Raw genomic sequence first — 21302 nt, 5'->3', positions numbered from 1 at the left:
TGGTTCCCATTACCAATATATCCAATGCCAACCTTCTTCCCCTGGCCTGGACTCCCTCTTCAGCCCATCTTTCACTGCTTCCTGGTACACACCCTGTGCTTCAGCCACATTGCACTGCTCCTCGCTTCCAGTACACCGCTCTGTTGTCCTGCCTCCATTTTATCATTCACGTTGTCCAGTGCTCTGTAGTGTCCTTCCTCCCACGTTCACCTTGGAAAATTTTATCCATCTTTCAAGATCTAGCTCAAATTCAACTTCCTTCCTTCCTAAAGCCTCCAACCAAAATTGTTTCTTTTTCCTCACAACTCTTAAAACTCTTTGTAATGCTCTAATGGCACTTATTACACCCTCACAGGCCACACAGCCTATTCAAGGATGCTATTCAAAGGGCATTATTTCAGCGTTGCTTTTACTTTGTTTAATCCTGAAGCTGCAAGTAAACCAGATAAGGATGCCGGCTGGTGGACACAGCTCCCACTGATGCCCTTATATCATCCCTTCAGATGACTGTATGTCTGAAGCCCAGTGGCCTTGGCCCACACTGAGTGAGATGACCCCAGACTGGAGGATCATAGAATTATACCTTTCATAACCCCAGGCTCTTGGTCATCCAGAAACAACTCATACTACAAGTAAGGCAATAATTTTGCTACTCTGTGAGCCACATCACCCAGGCTTAATGTCCAGGTTTCAGGCCTTGAAACTTGTGCTTTGCCTACATGTGGGGCATGCTCCTTTTATCTACATCCATTCACATCCACTTGGAGGTTTTTATTGGGCAGGCCTAGCTATGACCTACCACATCATATACATACTTGCTTTACATTTGTTTGTAAACACATCCGTCATCTCGTGAAACTGTCAACTCCCCCAAAACAAGAACCCTGTTTGCATCATCTCTTTCCCTCATGGCATGTAAAGAAGTGTTATCTTTGTAATTATAGGGGGTCAGTATATGTTAAATGAATGTTCAAGAAATATTTGTTGACTAGATTTTGCTCGGTCAAGAAAAGGCAGCAACATTACATACATGGAGTGTTACCTTTAGTATAATGAACTCTGAAAGATATTTTTGATAAAATCATCTTACTGTCTTTATGTCCATAGTTTAGTTTCAGATCAGTACAAGTACCAGAAAGATTTAGCCATAGACATCATAAAACAGTGGTCCTTAACTCAACGTATTAGTTTTGCAATATATTTGTAGAAATTAGAAGACTCCAAACAACATCAAATAAGCACAGAATAGCTACAAATAACCAGGAGGGAAGAGGAACAGGACAAAGGGATTTTCTCCTAGCCAGACTTTGCCTCTGCAGGGACTTCTGCTTATATCTCAATGGCTACACTTTTGTCAAATACGATTCCTAGTCACAAGGGAGTCTAGAAGACAAGTATTTTTAATTAAGTTCGTTGATAATCAAATCTGAGGTTCTGTCGATGAGAATGAAGATCACGCCTATAAGACAGGCAGCTAGCAGTGTCTCCCTCAGGTACTATGAGGCAAAGGTCTCCCTTGAAATGCTCTAATAAATATCACATATTTCTTTCCAACTTGATATTATGTGCTCCCTCATACCTCTAACTCATAGGAAGATGTATCCTCCTCCTATAAACACAACCTAATCCAGTTTAACATTCCACCTAACAGGTATCACCATCATGGTAAGTATATTCAGATGTTGCAAAAATAAATCTTACATTAATCTGAATTTGTGGACTTGAGAAGAGTTCTAATCTCTCATGGGGTATATATATTGAGGATTTTGGTTCAAGAACAAGTAACACAAGACTTGGTATTCAAACCTCCCTTGAAGACATGAACATGAAAGGATTTCTTTGACTGACTTTAGTCATGGCTTCCTTGGGATTCTTTGCATAGCTTTAAGCAGAAATAAATGCCTCCCAGATTCTCCATCTAAGACTTGTCATAATCTGGTTCCTGCCTGTCTCTCTCAACTCACCTCTTATCCCCTAACAACAAGGCCCTTCCTTACTGCCATACTGGATGCTTCGAAGGTCTGTGAGGTCACCATGCTCACACAGGTTTGGTACCTGCCCACCTCTCCTTCTCGTCTCAGGAGCCTCTTCTCACCCATGCCAATTCAAACACACCTCAAGCATCTTCTTTGCCAACTCAAAATACAGAGTTCCTTCCTCCTTAAGACTTTTGTAACAGCTCCTCCCCCAACCTGATAAGATCATCAGCTGAGCTTTCTACAGTTGCCATTTAAATCTCAGCCTAAATGACATCTCCCTAGCAATGCCTGTCCCACCCTCCACCCTCGCCCAACCCACCACCACCCTGCCTGTGTTATTATCCCAAAGCACATCTCACTACCTAATATTTTTCTAGTTCAATTATCATCGTCTCTCTGTCCTACCAGAATGTTAAGATTATGAGAAAGGAGGTTTTGTTTGCTTTACTTACTGCTCTTTCTTCAAGTTCAGTGTTGGAAGTTGGTAGCTATTCAATTTGTGTTTACTGAATGAATAAATGGATAAATGATTGAATGTCACTGCTCTGCCTGAAACACTGTCCACAATCTCCCCCCTCATCCTTTAAGTCAGGGTTCCCTAACCCCCGGGCTGAGGACGGATATTGGCCTGCACCTGTTAGGAACCGGGCCGCACAGCAGGAGGCGAGCAGCCGCCAGTGAGCGAAGCTTCATCTGCTGCTTCCCACCGCTCGCATGACCGCCTGAACTATTCCCCCACCACCACCCGTCTGTGGAAAAACTCTTCCACGAAACCAGTCCCTGAAGCCAAAAAGGCTGGGGGCCTCTGCTTTAAGTCACAGATTCTGATTATCCCATCCCTCACCCCATCCCATTTAAGTGTCTCTCTTCTGTGTGCCTATAGTACCTTCCCTATAATAGCATTAATTATATGTATTATAACCTTTGATTACTTGTCTGTGTCCCATCAGTCACAAAGTGGGCAAAGTTCAAATTTATTATCCCTGAATCAGATGCCGGGGCTTTACAAGCACACGTAGCACGTTTCTGCAAATTAGAAAGAGAGCCAGGCACCCAGCTTGACGAGTGCTAATGGGCCGGAATGCACCCCCCTCACTTCAGCAGGGAGCAACCTGTGCACCTGTACATAGTGGCCCTGGTAGACGCTAACTGTTTAATTCAATGAGGGAGTGAATTTCCTCTATATCTTAGTTTCTTAAAGGCAAAGAAACTAAGGTGGGGGAATGAATGAGACAACAATTGTTAAAAGCCTGCTCTGTCGCTGCTACTATTCTAAGGTATTTTTTTAAAACCACTTTATTGAGGTATGATTGAAATATAAAAAGCTGTACATGTTTAATGTATACAATTTGATGAATTTGGATATAAGTATATACCCATGAAACCATCAGCAAATCAATACCGTAAACATATCCATCATCCCCAAAAGTTTCCTCTTACCCTTGTGTGTGTGCGTGCACACGTGTGTACTTGTGTGTTAAGAACATTTCATTCTAGGTTCTTTTCACACATCTCATGTACTTCTTACAACACCCCATGAAGGAAAGATTAGTCATTCCATTTTGTGGATGAAGAAATGGGCTCAGAGAAGTTTTGCAACATTCCCAAGGTCATACCGTTGGTAAACAGTGAGCCTGTGATTAAAACCCAGGGCCATCTGATTTCAAGGTTGTCCCTGGCTGGCCTTGGCTACACGGGAACATGACTGCGTGTTCCCAGGAGTCACGGGTTATGTATGAAGTCCTGCTAGGCCAGGCCCATCTGGGCAAAATCTTGCCTTATTCCTTTTTTTCAGTGTCTCTCAGCCCCTAGTGTTGTTGACTGCCTGATGACTAGCAGATTTAGATTTTTCTGATATTTCTAAGGCTGTAGCAGAATTGTATTATCAAATAGCAATGTTAATCAAATAATTTTTAAAAAATGGATTATCACTTGTTATGTTTTTGGTTACATTGCTTTCTTAACATTTGCAAGTTTTGTTTTATTGCCAGGAATGGTGATAATGCAACATGCTAAATTTGAGGTCGCTGTTTGTTTCTTTTAAGAAAGGATACCGAGGCAAATTTAGTTAGAACTCTTAAGCCTTAAAATATATTTTGTTTGCCTTTTTTCTTATTTAGGAGATATTTCTTTGTGGTGTTCGGTTTTGAAATTGCATACACTTTCTCCAATGAAATTTCTGACAAATAAAAGACAATAAGGGTAAGTTCAATTATCTTTTTCTAAAAAGAGAATGTTGCTTATCTCACAAAGCTATGGTATTATCCCCAATACAGTATAAGGCTGTGTTAGAAAAGTAACATGAGCCGTAACTACCATTATATGCACAACCAGTCAGTAATAGTTATGACTTCCTGTGTTGAAAGAGCTTTTCATGGCAACAGCACACGTATGAATTATCTTTTCTTTCAAGCTAAAGATACTATTGGACTTTTTTCATTTGGATATCCTCTGACACTTCATATCAAACATAATCAAAATCAACTTGTTCTCTACCGATCCCTCTATCCTTATACAACCAGTTCTCCTTCCCTGCTTTCTCTGTATGTGTTGGCACCAATCTCCTGGCCAAACAATCAGGGAATCTCAAAGTTGAAAAATACTTGAGAGCTAATCTACTTCAATCTCCTGCCTCATCTAGAAACATTTGGACAACATGACTAAGATCCAGATCTCTAACTCAGTCTTCTAGGGTTCAAATCATGGCCACACAACTTGCAATGAATTCTTAAGCAAGTCACTTCACCTCTCCATGCCTCGGTTTCAACGAGGATAATAATAGAAAGTGTTTTGGGGGATGGAGTGAGGAATACATGAAATAATACATGTAGAGCACTTAACCCAGTGCCCAGCACATAGCAAATGCTCAATAAATATTAGCCTTTATTATTAGCAAGCATATATTTATCCATCTTTTCTTAAACTCTGCCAGTGCTAGGAATCACCCAACTTTTGAAGGCAGTTCATTCCAATATTGAAAAGTTATCATTTTTAGGAAAGTCTCATATTCCTTCAACAAACATTCATCAAGAGTCTGCTATGGGGCTTCCCTGGTGGCGCAGTGGTTGAGAGTCTGCCTGTCGATGCAGGGGACATGGGTTCGTGCCCCAGTCCGGGAAGAGCCCACATGCCGCAGAGCGGCTGGGCCCGTGAGCCATGGCCGCTGAGCCTGCGCGTCCAGAGCCTGTGCTTCGCAACGGGAGAGGCCACAACAGTGAGAGGCCCGCGTACCATAAAAAAAAAAAAAAAAAGAGTCTGCTATGTACCAAATACTGTGCTAGAACCTGAGAACAAAGAGATGAGTGAGAACAAGGTATCTGGCCTCAAGAAGTCCCCAGTCTAGCAAGAAAGCTCAGCACCAGGTGGCTTGTGGCTGTCCTGCCCTGTCCACACACTTGGGTCTCCCATGGACATGACCAAGAAGATCCTTCATCTACTCCTAAGCAACTAGTCCACCTCCCCAGGGAATTTAGTCCTCTCTACTAGAGCAAATCACCTTGCCCCTGTGAACCTCCATTTCCTTATCTGTAAATGGGAGTAAATAATTCCAGCCAACCACATCACTGGACTGTTGTTAAATAAAAGGAGATCATCATGTGGTCTTTGGAACCTGTCAGGTACTCTATAACGATGAGATACTCCTTGTGTTAAGAAAGAAATGACTCTTCTAATGATGGGAAGGGAAGATCTTTTGGCTGGGTGTTGATAGAGGCAGTGAGAAGAAGAACTGTACCAAGCTTCCAAATCAGGCTTACCTACAAACACAAGACTGGACTGAGTCAACAAGGTATCAAGCATTGCTCCTGAAAATCTCACTGGTGTTCACATACGTTGTTGGAAGGTCACCACATTTTAGATCCAAACAGACCTGGAGTCAAAATGCCTTATCGGGACTTCCTTGGTGGTCCAGTGGTTAAGATTCTGCTTCCACTGCAGGGGGCGCAGTTTTGATCTCTGGTGGGGGAACTTGGCCAAAAAAAAAAAAAAGTCTTTCTAGTTGGGTGACCTTGAGCCTTCCTTGAGTTGGGTGATGCTTCATTTAAGCCACAGTTTCCTCATTTGTAAATCAGATTCTCTTGCCTGGGAATTCAGAATTAGAACTGAGAGACACTGAGGGTCTGAGAGACACTGAGAGACATGAGGAGAAGTGATGTCAAGGAATAAAAAGTGGCTCTCATCTGCCCACCACAGACATGATAAAACAAGAAAGCATTTGCAGAAAGAAAAGAATGAAATAGGACTATAGTGAGAAGCAGAGACAAGAGATGGAACAGCCCGGTTCCCAGTGATCCTCCACTTCCAGGCAGCACAACTTCCAAAGACTCAACTGAATTCCTGCCTTTGGGTTCCAGGAGACACCCCTGAACTCTTAAAACAAACTCATTCTTTATGCTTAAGCTAGGTCCAGTTGATTTCTATTTCTTGCAAGCCAGAGTAACTAATAATTCTTCTTAGTGCTCCCCCTGTTTTATTGAGTCTAGTGTCTCTGGAAAACCCAGGAAACTGCCCAGGTAGTTGCAAATGGGACTTGCAAAGCCTATCTTTTAGTCTCCAATGAAAGGCAGTAGGAAATAGGAACAGATTCTGCAACACTTTGGAGGCATGTTAGCATTTTTCCTAATTATGGAGAATGAGACAACTGCCAAATTTCACCCATCATCAGTGATATTAATGTGAATCAATCCGGCCAAAAGAATTCTGAAAAGATATTTTAGAAAACTTAAGCCAAACTAGGACTTCCCTGGTGGTCCAGTGGCTAAGACTCTGCGCTTCCCCCGAAGGGGGCTTGGATTGGATCCCTGATCAAGGAACTAAGATCCGGCATGTCGTGCAGTGTGGCCGGAAAAAAACCCCAAAAACTTAAGCCAAACTAAACTGACCATACCAGGTTTATCACACTAAAACAGTTATATTAAATAGTTCTAAAATTATCATTTTTATTATTTTACTAAAAATAAGAGAAAATTGGCCATTGAACACAGAGTTAAAGACTAAAAATTTTATTAGTAAGAAACATTTAATGAAAAATGTTTCTTCATTCAAGAAAGGCTTTTGTAGTTCATTTGTAACAGACACCACTGGTTGCCTACCCCAAAACTATCCAACCCTCCTTCTTCATTCACAAAACCCCAGTTTTGTCCAGACTTCCAACCTGCTATGCGTGGCCATGTGCTTCAGGGAAAGCTGGACCTGGCCTCGGCTCCAGGAATTGGGTCATAACTGATCCCATGATTGATTCCTCTTACAAATTGTTGGTGTAGTCTTAGACATGCAATGTAATTCTAGCCAATGAAGTATAAGAGTTGAGGGGTTTTACAGAAGGATTTCTCCTTTCCAAGAGAAATACAAATGAAAAGATGGTTTTCTCTTTCTCTGGATGTTGTCATTTGTGACCATGAGGACAAACAAAGCTAAAATACCAGAAGTGGCCAAAGGGAAGGATTAAAGAACTCATAAGAGATTTTTGTATCACTCACCCAATCACTCACCAACCAGCACCACCTACCACCTCTAGACCACCCATTTTGTGAGATAGTGAAGGCCCTATATATTTAAGTCAATTTTAACTGGAGATTTCTGTGACTTGGGGCTGAAAGTATCCCAACTGATACTGTTATATCTAACAATCCCCTTAAAAAGATGGTAGCATTTGGCAATTTCTAACATTCTTATATGTGTTCAAAAGTGATTTGAAAAAAAAATCCCCCAACTATTCCCCTGCAACCCTTAAAAGTCCCATATGTTCTAAGAGAGGAAATATCTTTGAAATCCTCATTCCTGTCATCTGCTGTTTTGTACCTAGAATGTACCAACACAGCACCACTAGCCACTTAATGATGCCTCTACAGAATTCTGTCCAAGAACACCCCGTTAAAACTCTTTCTTTGGAGAATTTCCTTTCCTCCACTCCCACCATTATCACACACGAATGTTTTGTGGGCTATTTTCCCAGTATCCTTTTCTTTCTCCATCTTTGGCATTCCTAATTAAGAGTTTTTATTTCCCTTAATGGTTCTTTTTTTTTTTTTTTAATAAATTTATTTATTTATTTTTGGCTGCACTGGGTCTTCGTTGCTGTGCATTGGCTTTCTCTGGTTGCAGCGAGCGGGGGCCACTCTTTTTTGTGGTGTGTGGGCTCCTCATGGAGGTGGCTTCTCCTGTTGCGGAGCATGGGCTCTAGGCGTGTGAGCTCAGTAGTTGTGGCTCGCGGGCTCCAGAGCGCAGGCTCAGTAGTTGTGACACACGGGCTTAGTTGCTCCGCGGCATGTGGGATCTTCCCATACCAGGGCTCGAACCCATATCCCCTGCATTGGCAGGCGGATTCTTAACCACTGCGCCACCAGGGAAGCCCCCCTTAATGGTTCTTAATAGGGTCGTTTGTTGCTGTTAATTGGCATCAGAATTTTTGTAACTGAAGCATCTTTCAATGAGAAGAATCAATTTTTCTGTCAGTGGTATCCCAGGTGGCTAACTTTCATTATGCTTAGGTTGATGATTCATGAATGGTAGTTTTCCTTCTGAACAAGGGCTGCCATGATGGGTGAGCAATGATGCCCTCTCTATATTCTAAAGACCAAGGGAACAAAATGTATTCTACCCACATGATAATGGGGTTAATTTAATTCTAAATATATAGGTCATAACTGTAATTTCTTTGAAGAGTATTTTTTTGTTGGCTTGATTTCCATAGCCTAGTCTTTTTTGTATAGGAGATATCTTCTAGTCTCAAATTATTTCCATTCATGCATCAATGCAAATTTGCCTTTGTCCCCTGAGGCTGATCAATGAACTCTAAAAATAGGAAGTAAACCAACAACTTTTATACTTTTGTGCTTTCCATATGATTAAGGCAACATTCAGTAATGTTCTTTCCCTACTCTTGTTCTCTGAAGTTCTACCTCTTATATCTTAATCCACCTTCTCCCCATCCCTGGTGTTCGCCCACCCAAAGTTACGCGCAGTACAATACCATTTATTCACAGCCCCGGAAGCTAGAATACCTGCCTACATGTTTTCTTTAAAATGGGGTGGTCCATTTTGCCAGCTTCACTATTTGCTTTCTAGTGGTATTATCCATTTGTTGTATTTGACCCAATTTTTTGGATAGAATCGATAGTTATGATTTGACATTTAGAGAGATACCTTTAATTAACTAATATATTAGTTTTTAAATCTTCAAAGTGACACCCAATATAATATCTAGCTTTGATATTTCTCCTAAACTCCAGAACTGTATAACCAGTCACTGGCTTTTACTTATATTTATTGCCCTACAGACTCCACAGATTCAACAAATTAAAAATGTACATATCTACTCTACCCCTACCCCACACCTACCTGATTCTCCTTTGGTATTATGAATCATGGTTAACGGCTCTACTATCCACCTTTATATCCAAGTCAGAAACCTAACCTCATCCACCATAATAAACCATTTCACATCTAAAATATCTCTGGATTCTATCCTCTCCCCTCATTCCCACTGATACTACCAACTGTTACCTAGCCTCCTAACTCACATTCCCACTTCTGGTCTTTCCCAGCTCCAAGCTGACAGAGTGATCTTCCATAAGGCAAATCCCATGACTATCTCCACGAAGACTTTCCAAACCCTACCTCTGTTTCTGCAGAATGGATAATGTGGCCCCTAGTGCTCTTAGAAATCAGACAGATTTCTGTCATGGGGAAGCAACATAGTCCTTATTGGTAAAAGTGTACTTTTTGGAGTCAGACCACTAGGATTTGAACCTGGCTCCACCACTTACCAGAGGCAAGGTATCAAATTTCTGTGCTTAAGTTTCCTCTTCTATAAGGTGGCACTAATCAATAGTGTTTTTTAGGGTTATTGGGAGAATTAAATAAGACAATGCGTTTTAGCACTCAGCACTATGCATGTATGTCTGGCACACAGTAAGTACTCAATAAATATAATAATAATGATACTACTTCAGAAAATCTATGACTTCCATTGCACTAACTTGTTTACCGTTTTCTTTAGTAGGCTTTGAGTTTCTTATATCTAATTCATCCTTGTAGCTCAGCACCTAGCACTGGTCTGAAAAGCTGTGGTTACTCCATAAATACTTTTTGATTGAATGACCATGTTACTGCCTGGCTCATAACACTTCATTGGCTCCTGATTGCCTGTAGTATAACATCCATACTCTTTAGCATGGTTTGCAAAACCTCTGAAATCTGGCTCCTCCCCATCTATTCTGCCTCATCTTCTACACACCAGCTAAACAAGATCACCTGCAGTTCCCCAAACATACATTTCCTTCGATCGCATTGAATGTCTTTCCAGGCCCTTTCCCCAAACCTGGTGAACTTCTTTTGGTATTCAAGACCCAAATCAAGTATCTTCTCTTTAAAGTCTTTCCTGACCTTCTTACAGATAACCAGCAAGTCTAAAAACACAGGCAAATACATAAATTGTTTGCTGGTATTATATTACAATACAGGATGAAATAAGGTATCTTCATTTCCAGACTTCATGGCCACCCTGTAGCTAAAACTGATCCCTCCCTTCTTCATGCTCCCACATCACTCTTTGCCTCTTTTGCGAAGCACTGGTGACTCAAGACTCAACACACAGAGGCTCTGCCTTATTCATCTTTGTATCCCAACCACCCATCTCCATGATTGACACAGATGAGGCACTCACCAGGTATTTTTGAATGAATAAAATGTCAATAAATATTTATGGATCCTCTATGTATAACGCAAGGAAAACAGCCACCCACTGAATCATTGATAGTGAATATCCCCAGCACAAATCCCCCCCTGCAATCACTTTCATCCCTGCTGCTCTAGGTGGTGAAGCAAAATGCTTGGCATGTGTCCTGGTGATCTCATACTGCATTTCTTGCATTCATGATGTCATTCATGAATGTCATTCATGATTAAAACATGTCCTCTTTGAACAAATATTCCCCTTTTTTTTACAAAGGAAAAAGTGTCTACTTTAATCAGTCACCATTATTTGATACCTTCAAAAAGAAAAACATTGATAGAGAGTAAAATAAATAAAACATTTCAATATTAATGATACATTCAAGTATGAATGTTCATATTAATAAGAGTCAGTTAAAACTTTATAAAGAGCTATTCTCTAAATTGACCAGGTAAGTATATTGCTGTTAAGGTCAGCTTTAATTTATACTCGCTGATGCAGCTCACGTATGTGGCTGCAGTCAGATCACAGAGCATTTTCAACTAGTAAACTAGTTAGTGGTCCCCCACCCCATCCACCCGCAGCAGATTTCATCTGGCTCATGATAAAAATCCCAAGCCAGTCTCTTTTCAGCAAACTCTCCAATGAAATATTTCTTAAAGATGACATGTGACCAGGAAAATAAACACTTAACATGACAGTTTCATGACATAGCCTGTGATATGGAAGACAGCCTCTGGCTAGTGACAATAACCACACTGCCAGAGGCGTGTTTTACAGTTGCACACTGGCTGGTCTAATAAGGGAGCCATGCTTTAATAATGACTCATTGTCCAGGAAAACTTCCCTTTCTATGAGAATGAGCCCTGGAGTAGCTCGTAATTTCATGGTCACTGTGACAACTCTGAACCTTTCAGAGACACTCTGGATCTGTGGATCTGACCTTGAGGGAGCGTTGTAGTGGGAGGTAATGGCACCATCACTCATTGAAATCTAAAGGAAAATTATTGTCATCTGATAAAGCATTATTCTGTTCACCATTAACCCAACCTATAAAAGGCACCCTGCAAAGTGAGCCACAATAAATATGTACTCATGGCACACTAGCACCCAAAACCCGGAGTGCTGAGTTGCCATTTAAACCCTCTCAGAGGAAGCTGTTAAATGACACAGGGTGATTCAAAAAGAATTAAACACTTCCAAAATGGACTACTCAGTAACCAGTAAATATACATCATGTGGGTGACCTTTTAAGTGTCTAGCCATGGGGAAAGTATTAGGTTTTGACCACATGTTTATATTTGTTATAAACAAATACTACAAACACATAAATACATTATATTGTCAATTCTTTTTTGAATCATTCTGTACCATAATATAGGTATGCTAATCTGAGGTCCAAAATGGGATTTAGATGGTCTGTGAAATGCCTGAAATTATATGCAAAAATACTGTGTAGGTGAGAATTAAAGTTATAATATTTCATTTTATCCCACATTACAGTTTGGTTTTATGTAATAACATGGATTCAATAAAATTTTTCATTAACAGATTCTACAATGTTGTTAGTTATTACTTAATTACTGAGTTAATCTTAAATTTAATTTAGAATTTAATAAACTCCTAGAGTATTTTGAAGTCTACAGTAGACATATAAAAAAACTGTCATATTTAACACCACACTTCAACCATGGCTGCTACAGCACCATTACTATTGTTCTTGCTGTGGGACCCAGGGTCACTGCAAACCTATAAACAATCTTTTCTAACTCCTACAAAATTTAAAAAGGCACCAAGATGTCCTTCCTTTTGGGAGGGAGGCAGTCTTGCAATGGGGAGCATTGTTTGGCATGGGAAATGCAGACTGGATTTCAGTGCCCTCTCACCCCCTCAGCTGGGTACTTTTGTATAGTGCACAAATTGTACAACTGTACACAGCAGTCCCGCTGGGACCCCAATGAAAGTGAAAATATATTATGACTCTTTTCTACTTTCTCTACTTAAAATACCTTGAACATAGACCAAGACATACTCTTACTAAAAAAAAAAAACAAAAAACAAAAAAACAAAATGGTATTTAATTGATTTTAAGATGCATATTTTTAGCAATTTAATATCTCTGAAATTGAAATGTCTCTTACAGTTTTATACCCAGTCAGCCACTCAATAAATTTTATATAATGAATATACTTACTAAGCCAAAAAACAAAAAGGAAGTGAAATAATTCTAACTTCTATTTATTATGTTTTCACTCAGAATAACAGATTATTTCCTGCTTGAAAAATGATACCCTGTAGATTTATCACATAGAGCACTTCCCCTGTCCTCTGTTTTCAAGTACTCCTTAGACTAAAATAATCCCTCCTCAACCCCAAAGCACTTTATTTATATTCTTCTTGTGGCCTTATTCCTTTCTGCTTTGTACTGTAATTGTATTTTACTTCTCTTGCCTGGTGTCCTGTAAGCTCCAGCAGGGCAGGGCCTGTGGACCATGGTCTTCTCTGCTACATGGAGCAGCAGCACAGTCAAGTGGAAGCAGAATGGGCTCTGGAGCCGGGCCACCCTGCATCCAGATCATGGCCCTGCTGTCTACCAGCTATAACATCATGAGTAAGTTACTCAGCCTCTCCAAGTCCCATTTCCTCACTTGTAAAATGGAGATAATAACACCGAACATATGAGATTGGTCTGAAAGCTTGAAAACGAGTGAAGTTGTGAAGGACTGGCACTTGGGGTCTTTGTAACTAACTATCACTATGTTTTGGAGGCAGCATGAGTTTTGTAATCAGATAGACTCGAATCCCAGCTTGGCCACTCAGTGTGTCCCCTAACTACAAGTCACTTCTCTAAGCCTCAGCTTCTAAGCCTTGTGAATGTTAGATTTTGTCTGTCTCATTGACTGGTGTGCCCTTACCATCTAACAGCGAACCTAGCAGTTGATGAATGGACCAACGAATGAATGAAAAATGAAGGTAATTCCTTACAGCACTATTGCAAGAATTACAAAGAATGTATATATAAAGTGCCAGTCACGGTTACTGTGCCCGGTACATAGTAAGCCACACTGATTTTTTTTTTTTTTTTTTGCGGTATGTGGGCCTCTCACTGTTGTGGCCTCTCCCGTTGCGGAGCACAGGCTCCGGACGCGCAGGCTCTCAGCGGCCATGGCTCACGGGCCCAGCCGCTCCGCGGCATGTGGGATCTTCCCAGACCGGGGCACGAACCCGTGTCCCCTGCATCGGCAGGCGGACTCTCAACCACTGCGCCACCAGGGAAGCCCGCCACACTGATTTTTGATTGTCAAAACAAATGGATATGAAAAAATAGGATTAAAAATGCTATGAGCATCCATGCCCATGTATTTATCACATACTCTTACTAAAAAAGAGAAAATTTTATTGAATCCATGTTATTACATAAAACCAAACTGTAATTACAGGAAGAGGCGATAAGAGGACATGGCTACACGGCTGGCCAATGACTAGTGCCTTCTACTATTAAATTGTGCTCATACCCCCAATGCAACACTGATAAAGGCAGCAAGACTCATTTGTTTAGTAACTATTTATGGAGCACTAAGGATGTGGAGAACACCAAGGTGGATAAAATATTTAGGAATAAATACATCTACATCAGGGACAGAACATGGAGGTGCTTGCTTTCCAAGAATCTGAGATCACAGATGACTGGAATTTCCATGTAAAAAGAGATTCCAAAAAGAGCATAATGAACAGACAGAATACCCGTCTCTTTATTTCAAATACTACTTTCGTAACTGTGACCTTTCTTCTCCCACCTATTTAGGCAAGCGGAGGTAGCCCCTATGACTTTTGTCACAAATACAGATAGCATAGAAACACAGATTATGGAGGTCAGGACAAGGGAGTTTCCTACTGCCCTGGATACTACCCTCCCATTAGTACAAGATGGGACTATGTAGATATGAGGACCGGGTGGAGGGCGGGTAAATCAAAGCTGGGAGTCTAAAGATAAATGATTACACTTCATCTGTAACCTGGCTCCTAGGTGATCTCACCTAAAACATTCCAAATCGATGCATGTCATTCTTGTCCTCCAAGATAGGAAAGCAGACTCCATCAACCATATTGGAGTACTACTGATCGAAGAGGAGGGAAAAGTCCAAGGCTGAGTTAACAATTTGAATTTTACATGTTTCTATATTGAGATTCTTAATGCAAAACATATAATAGGACATAGAGTTAAAACAATGTTTTATGTCTTCATATAATCATTTCTAGGCAAAAAGATCTAAGCAGTAACCTTGAAGCCTAGACTTAAGCTTCCTCGGCTCCCTTTGTGTTCTCTAAGCCTTTAATGATGGGAGCAGATTTCTGGCCACTGCAGGGAACACAGGACCCTAGGAACAGCAGCAACACTGCTTGAAAGATAATGAGCAGAAAACTTCCTAGGACCAACGATATGAGAAGGAAAGAAGGGAGGGCAGAGAGAAGGTGGGAGGAAGAGGAGAAGAAAGATGAGAGAAGAAAGAGGGAGAAAGGAAAGAAATAATAAATGAACCTAACAAGTTCCATCCATCTCAAGGATTAATTATGTAAAACATTGAGCTGAAGGAGCTCTGAGAAATAGCCCTTCCACTCCCACTGGCCTTTGGGGGTTGTCTTATCAATTAGCTGAGAAACATGATGCTGACCTCTATGAAACAGGATGCTGGGAGAATCCTCGATTTCAGACAGCAGGCTACATGAGTGCCCAGGGCCACTTCTGGGGGTAGCAAGCTGCAAACAGGTGATGTGAGTCTTTGATATCCTCCTTGCTCCCTTTATGTAAAATACCTTCTAGTTTTCTCCTCCTGCTTGGGCAGCCCCCATTGGAAGAGACAGAAGTGGCATGAAAGGCACCTAGGAGTGAGTGTGTGTGTGGATGGGAGGTGGGAAATAGCCCCATTCCTGGACATGGGCTCAGCAGTGTTTATCCTGGGCAGGCCAGATGTCAAAGACCTCTCTAGTCTTCCAAAGGCAACAAGGGTCAGAGCTCATGTCATGTGTGACAAAAAGGAACTTTATCTTTTACCAGGTTCTCCTTCCAGGTTCCTCTGAGAATCCTTGAGGGCTCTTCGCCCACTCCCACCTCTGCACCAGCTGCTGTCTATCCCCCGGGAGTGGCAGGGAGCGAGGCCCAGCTCTCAGCAGGTCACCTCTCCCATCTCATAACCACTTTCCCAGGCTGCTGCCAGGCTTCCTTTTTTGCTTTACTTCAGCCACCCACACATACCCATCCCTGAACCCTTCAAAGCTGCAGAGATCAGAAGGCTCGGGCTAACAGAAGAGAATTACAACATAGAAAACAGTATATTACCAAAAGAGAATTGGGCTCCCAAATCCTCCTCCTTCCCCAAGTTGCATCTGTTCTATGTCACTTAGAATCATAAATTTTACCTTCCTTGGTTCATAACTCCTTTTGCAGAATTACAGTGGGCAGACCCAAATCCCGTTGTCCCAGGGAAGACCTTGGGCCTCTGCAGGTGCTGTCAGCCTCACCACACCTTTGATTTGTATCTGCTAACATGTAACAGAGAGATGGAGAGACTGAAGGAGTACAAAGACGCTGAGAAGGAGGAGGTGAGAAAGATCCGGTATGAAACACCAGCACTGTGCTCTAGGGCTCAGCACTGTCTCTTAAAAGTAACGTTACAGCTTTATTTTACTTATAGAACAACATTTCTTCATAAGAAGTTATCTCCTTACAAAAAACCCCAAAGGACTGTCAGTGGAAATTTTAACCAAGCTGCAATTTTTGTAACATGAGGCCACACAGTATGTTCTTTTTAGGAAGATGCTAGGCCCGCCTTATCCCTGAAGAAAAAAGAACATGGTGAGACTGCCTTGTTTACCGAGATTGCTAAGATAATACATCGATATTATGAGTCCCATTTTGGTGTGTCTGAGTGAGAATCTATTGAAGCAGAAGGGACATTATGGGGAAAAAGGTTAGGAAGTGAATTAGGTTTTTCGTACCCGGAGTAGGAGCTATTCAGATAGCAGAAAAATCCTATGAAGTCACTCATCAGGCAGCAATGCAACGAACACTGAAGACAACTCTTCCTTCAGATGAGAGGATGGTCCAGGAGAGCTCTGTGACTGCAGATGACTGCATGTCATATTCCAGATATCAGAACTATTGAATAACTAATGTTCAAGGGTTTATAGCCCAGAATGAACATTCTAGAGTACAAACGGCCTTTGACTCAACATTATCAAAAACCAGAATTTTAAAGTGTCATTACATGTTGGATGTACACCAGGGCCACACTATATAGTGATGTTTGCTTATGCCAGAGGCTTTCTGTGGGTATGACACATTCCCGACACCAGTCACCACTGAAAGGCCAAGTCAGAGATTAGACACATGTTTAAGGTAGAAAAGCCACAACTGGTATAAAAATAAAGCAAGAAGACTGGTAGTAAACAAAGTTCAACAGAGTACAGGTGGCCCTTGAACAACCGCATTTAACTGCGTGGGTCCACTTATACGTGGATATTTTTCAATAGTAAATACCACACGGTTGGTGGTTGGTTGAATCTGCAGATGCTGAGGAACTGAGGATACGGAGAACTGACTATAAATTATACATGGATTAACCTCCGTGTTGTTCAAAGATCAACTGTAATTGCAACTAAAGCAGCTCTACTAGTAGATAGGTCTTAAAGGGCCAAAGACCCTTTGGCAGACAGGGATGTCTGAAACTATAAACACTTTTTGGAGAGCATTTCAGTAAAAGGCAACCTCAAGGTAAAAGTGTCAAGTTGGCAAAAAGCCATTGACACAATGACAATAGCTTTTGGGGATAAGAATGACACGATGTCAATGGTTTTCTTTGGAGGATTAATCTAGTGGTAATCAGCACAATGAATTGAAAGAGGATGGGCAGGGGTGGATTCAGGTTCTGTGCAACTGAAGTTAATACCAGCTTAAAGAGGGTCTGGGCCCTCTTTAAGAAAACGAACACAGACTTAAGAATATAAAATTGCTAGGGCCAGTTCCAGAGACCTTGAACGGGCCCATGCCTGCAAGGAGGCCTGAAGGTTAAGCTTCCTCACCTTCACAATCAGCTACCTCAGGGGTGACAGCTAAAGCCACTAATGCCGTCACCCCCATCTATCCAGCACCCACACTAGAAACATGGGAGTCATCTTTGATCCTTCCTGTTATTTTCTCTTCAGTCACCAAGCCATGCCCATTTTATTTCCTGAATGTTTCTCAAATTCATTTCCTTCTTAATTTATCCTGACAATACCTTGGATCTAGCCGTCACCACCTCTTACTTACTCCACTGCAAATAGCCTCCTAACCAGTACCCTGTTTCCACTTTTGTTTACCTCCCAGAAATCTATCCTTCACCCAACCACCCAGAATACAACATCTATCTAAAAGGTAGATCTACAGTTTCACAGTTCTGCTGAGTACCCTTCAGTAAGGCCTCCTCAGAAGAAAGCCCAAGCCTCCTTAGCATGACAAGCAAAGCCTCCATGACCTGCATCTCTCCACCCACAGCAAAACTTCTCACAGTATCAGCACCGTGTGGCCTATAGTTCCTTGCAAACACCTTGAAAGTCTTCATTTCCAAGCTTTTGGTTCCTTGCTGACCTCTTAGCTTGGAATCATCTCCCTTTCTCCTCATCCCTCCTTCTTTCTTTACCTTTCTTTACCAGGCTCATCTTCTCCTGGAGGCCTTCATCAATACCCAGCCCTCCACACCAACAAGCCGGTCAGGTGCCCTCTGTAATCTCACATGAGAGCTCCATCAGGTACTCAGCACACTATGTTCAAAGGACTTGTTTATAACCTGCCTTTCCTTCTCCTCTCCAGCTGGTGATCTTCTTGGGGGGAGGAGACATGTCTAGTTAATTTTTAGCAGAATGTAGGTCCCTGGCACTTAGCAGAATGTAGGGCCTCAGTACATTTTTGGAAATGATTGAACAAGTTAATGACTAAATCAATCACTACATGTGCCATTCTCTGTGACAGAGTACAGAGAGACAAGAGAGTAGAGAACTTAGTGCTGGGCTATGCCCAAGATTGTAGGTGGAAGAAAGAAAGGAAGGCAATTAGGCATAGGCTAGTGGGAATAATCAATCAGAAAAGGAGGAGGATCAACAGGAATTTGGGGGTCATCTTCTTTCTACTTATCATTCATTTCCTACAGTGAATGCATATTACTTTTTAAATAAGAAAAAGGAGTTTATTAGAGTACAGGCTAAGCTGCTTAACAAAAAAAGACCTCCAAATAGAATGATTAAGATACAGTATAGTTTATTTCTCTCTCATGTAAAGATCCAGAGGTGATCTGTCCCAGGCTGGTGGAGCAGCCCTGCTGTCCTCAACATGCCAACCCCCACAACTTGACGACCAATTTCCAAGGCTGCTTTTCCAAGGAAGAGTGAGAACAAACTAGGAAAGACAGGACAGTTAGCTCTCAGAGAAGCAGGAATTTGCCCCCAGCTTATGGCCAAATACCCACATCCAGCTGCAAAAAAAGACTGAGAATTGTAGTCTCTAGTTGGGCACCCATATGTCCAGCTAAAACTCGGGAGAGTTGTATTCATTAAAAGGAAGAACAGGAAAGGAATACCAGGGACAACTAGCGTTCTGATGTAATGTTCTGTTTGTTTTCTGTAAAAGAGAGAGAAAAAGAATATTTTAGTAAAGTATTGTAGTAGAAACAGAAGGAGAAGCCAGGTTTCAAGGGATTAAGAGTTTTAGGTAGTGGAAAAATGAAGATAAAAAGTGCAGATCAGGGCTTCCCTGGTGGTGCAGTGGTTGAGACTCCGCCTGCCGATGCAGGGGACACGGGTTCGTGCCCTGGTCCAGGGAGATCCCACATGCCACAGAGCGGCTGGGCCCGGGAGCCATGGCCGCTGAGCCTGTGCGTCCGGAGCCTGTGCTCCACAACGGGAGAGGCCACAACAGTGAGAGGCCTGCGTACCGCAAAGGAGAAAAAAAAAAAGTGCAGATCATTTCTTCAAGTTTAACAGTAAATGGAAGAAGAGAAATAGAGTGATGACTTAGAAAGAATGAGAGTCAAACCAGGTTTTGTTTTTGTTTTGTTTTTCTTGAAGGAGGAATACCTGTGTTGTTTGAAGACGTCAGTGGAAAGAAAGAGCAAAAATGCTGGAGAACGCCTAAAACTAGTGATGTAAGCCTTGGTAAATCAGAAATCTGCTCCTGAAATTGAAGGAAGGATGACAGGACAGTACAGAGTACCTTGATATTGAAGTGGGGAGGAAGGTGGATTGGGAAGTTGACACTTCCCACCAGCTGTCCAGGGTCTCCTGCTCTAGAGCCCCAAGCTCCAGTTTCCTGTCCCTAATCCTACCCAAACACACCTCCCCCCGACATATTACCTGTGACCCATTCCTCCTCATTTTCTACTTTGCAAAGTCAATGAATCAGCTAGACAAGAGTATCAACAAAGGCTTCAAGGGACTCTCTGCCTACTGTTCACTTCTTGAATTCATTTATTTATACATTCTTAATTTCATACATAAATTTCACCTTCTACATTCCTAGGGATATGAGGCAACTAGACAAAATCCTTGCCTTCATGGAGTTTAACTTTGAGGACAACACGTACATTTCAACAATAACCTTCTGAAGACAGTGCTCAGCCTCCGCAGCCTCACCCAATTACTTTAAGAGTGAAATTTCAGGGAGAGTATGAGATGGGGCAACAGTATGACAGATGCCTCTCCAGTCACTCTGAATACACACCAATCCCTTGGTAGCTGGAAGAATACAGATTTAGGTAATAAATCCATGGAATGCATACATGGAAAACAGAGATAACAAAACGTGTCCATCTTGAAGACATGTTAACAAGGTAACCTAGCCTCTAGGTAGGACCTTATGTGGCCATAAAGGGCCAATGGTTTTCTCACCTTGATTTTCTGCCAGCAGCATATGCTTCCCTCCCTCTGTTCTTCTCACCACATTCCTGCCCCACTGTTTGCTTTTCATCTTCTCCATGTTCTCCATGATCACCTTCTGATTTGTGTTTCAGCTCGATAAACCATTTCTAGTCTCTGCCAAGCAGTAGAGGGTACAGGTGAAGAACACAGACTCTTAAGTGAAAAGGCTTGAGTTAGATTCTCAGTCCTCGAGCAATTAACATCTCTCAGCCTCAGCTTACTCATCTGCAAATGGAGATAATAATACCTACCTTGTGGCCTGCTTCTGAGAATTAAAGGGGATGTTCCTGTAAAGTCTTCAAAAAATGTCAGCACCTGATGATCACAAATAAAGGTTACTTATTATTATGTGACAATGCGACCAGATAAAGCAGCAGATGTCAGCCCAAAGCCTGACCAGTTCAGGTTATTGGCTGAATACCGGGATGAATTACACATCCCTTCTGGAATAGCCTTCTACTATGTAGACCTAGAATGAACCAGGGACCAGAAGAACAGTCTGGTTTTTAACAGCAGTCAGCCTTGCTAGGGCCTCTGGGGTTGGCCTTAATAATAGTAATAGGAAATGCTGAGTCATCCTGCCCCTGGAGTGGGGTGGGGACTGAAATCCTCTGTGGCAGGCCTCCCGGCAGAACCTTCCAGGGCCTACCCGTCCAATCTGATCTCCTGACCCACTTGCAGCTGACCTTTTCTTTGTCTCA

This window comes from Mesoplodon densirostris, chromosome 9 (assembly GCF_025265405.1).
Source record: "Mesoplodon densirostris isolate mMesDen1 chromosome 9, mMesDen1 primary haplotype, whole genome shotgun sequence".
NCBI classification, from domain to species: Eukaryota; Metazoa; Chordata; class Mammalia; order Artiodactyla; family Ziphiidae; genus Mesoplodon; species Mesoplodon densirostris.
Note: the sequence above shows the minus strand (reverse complement) of the source record.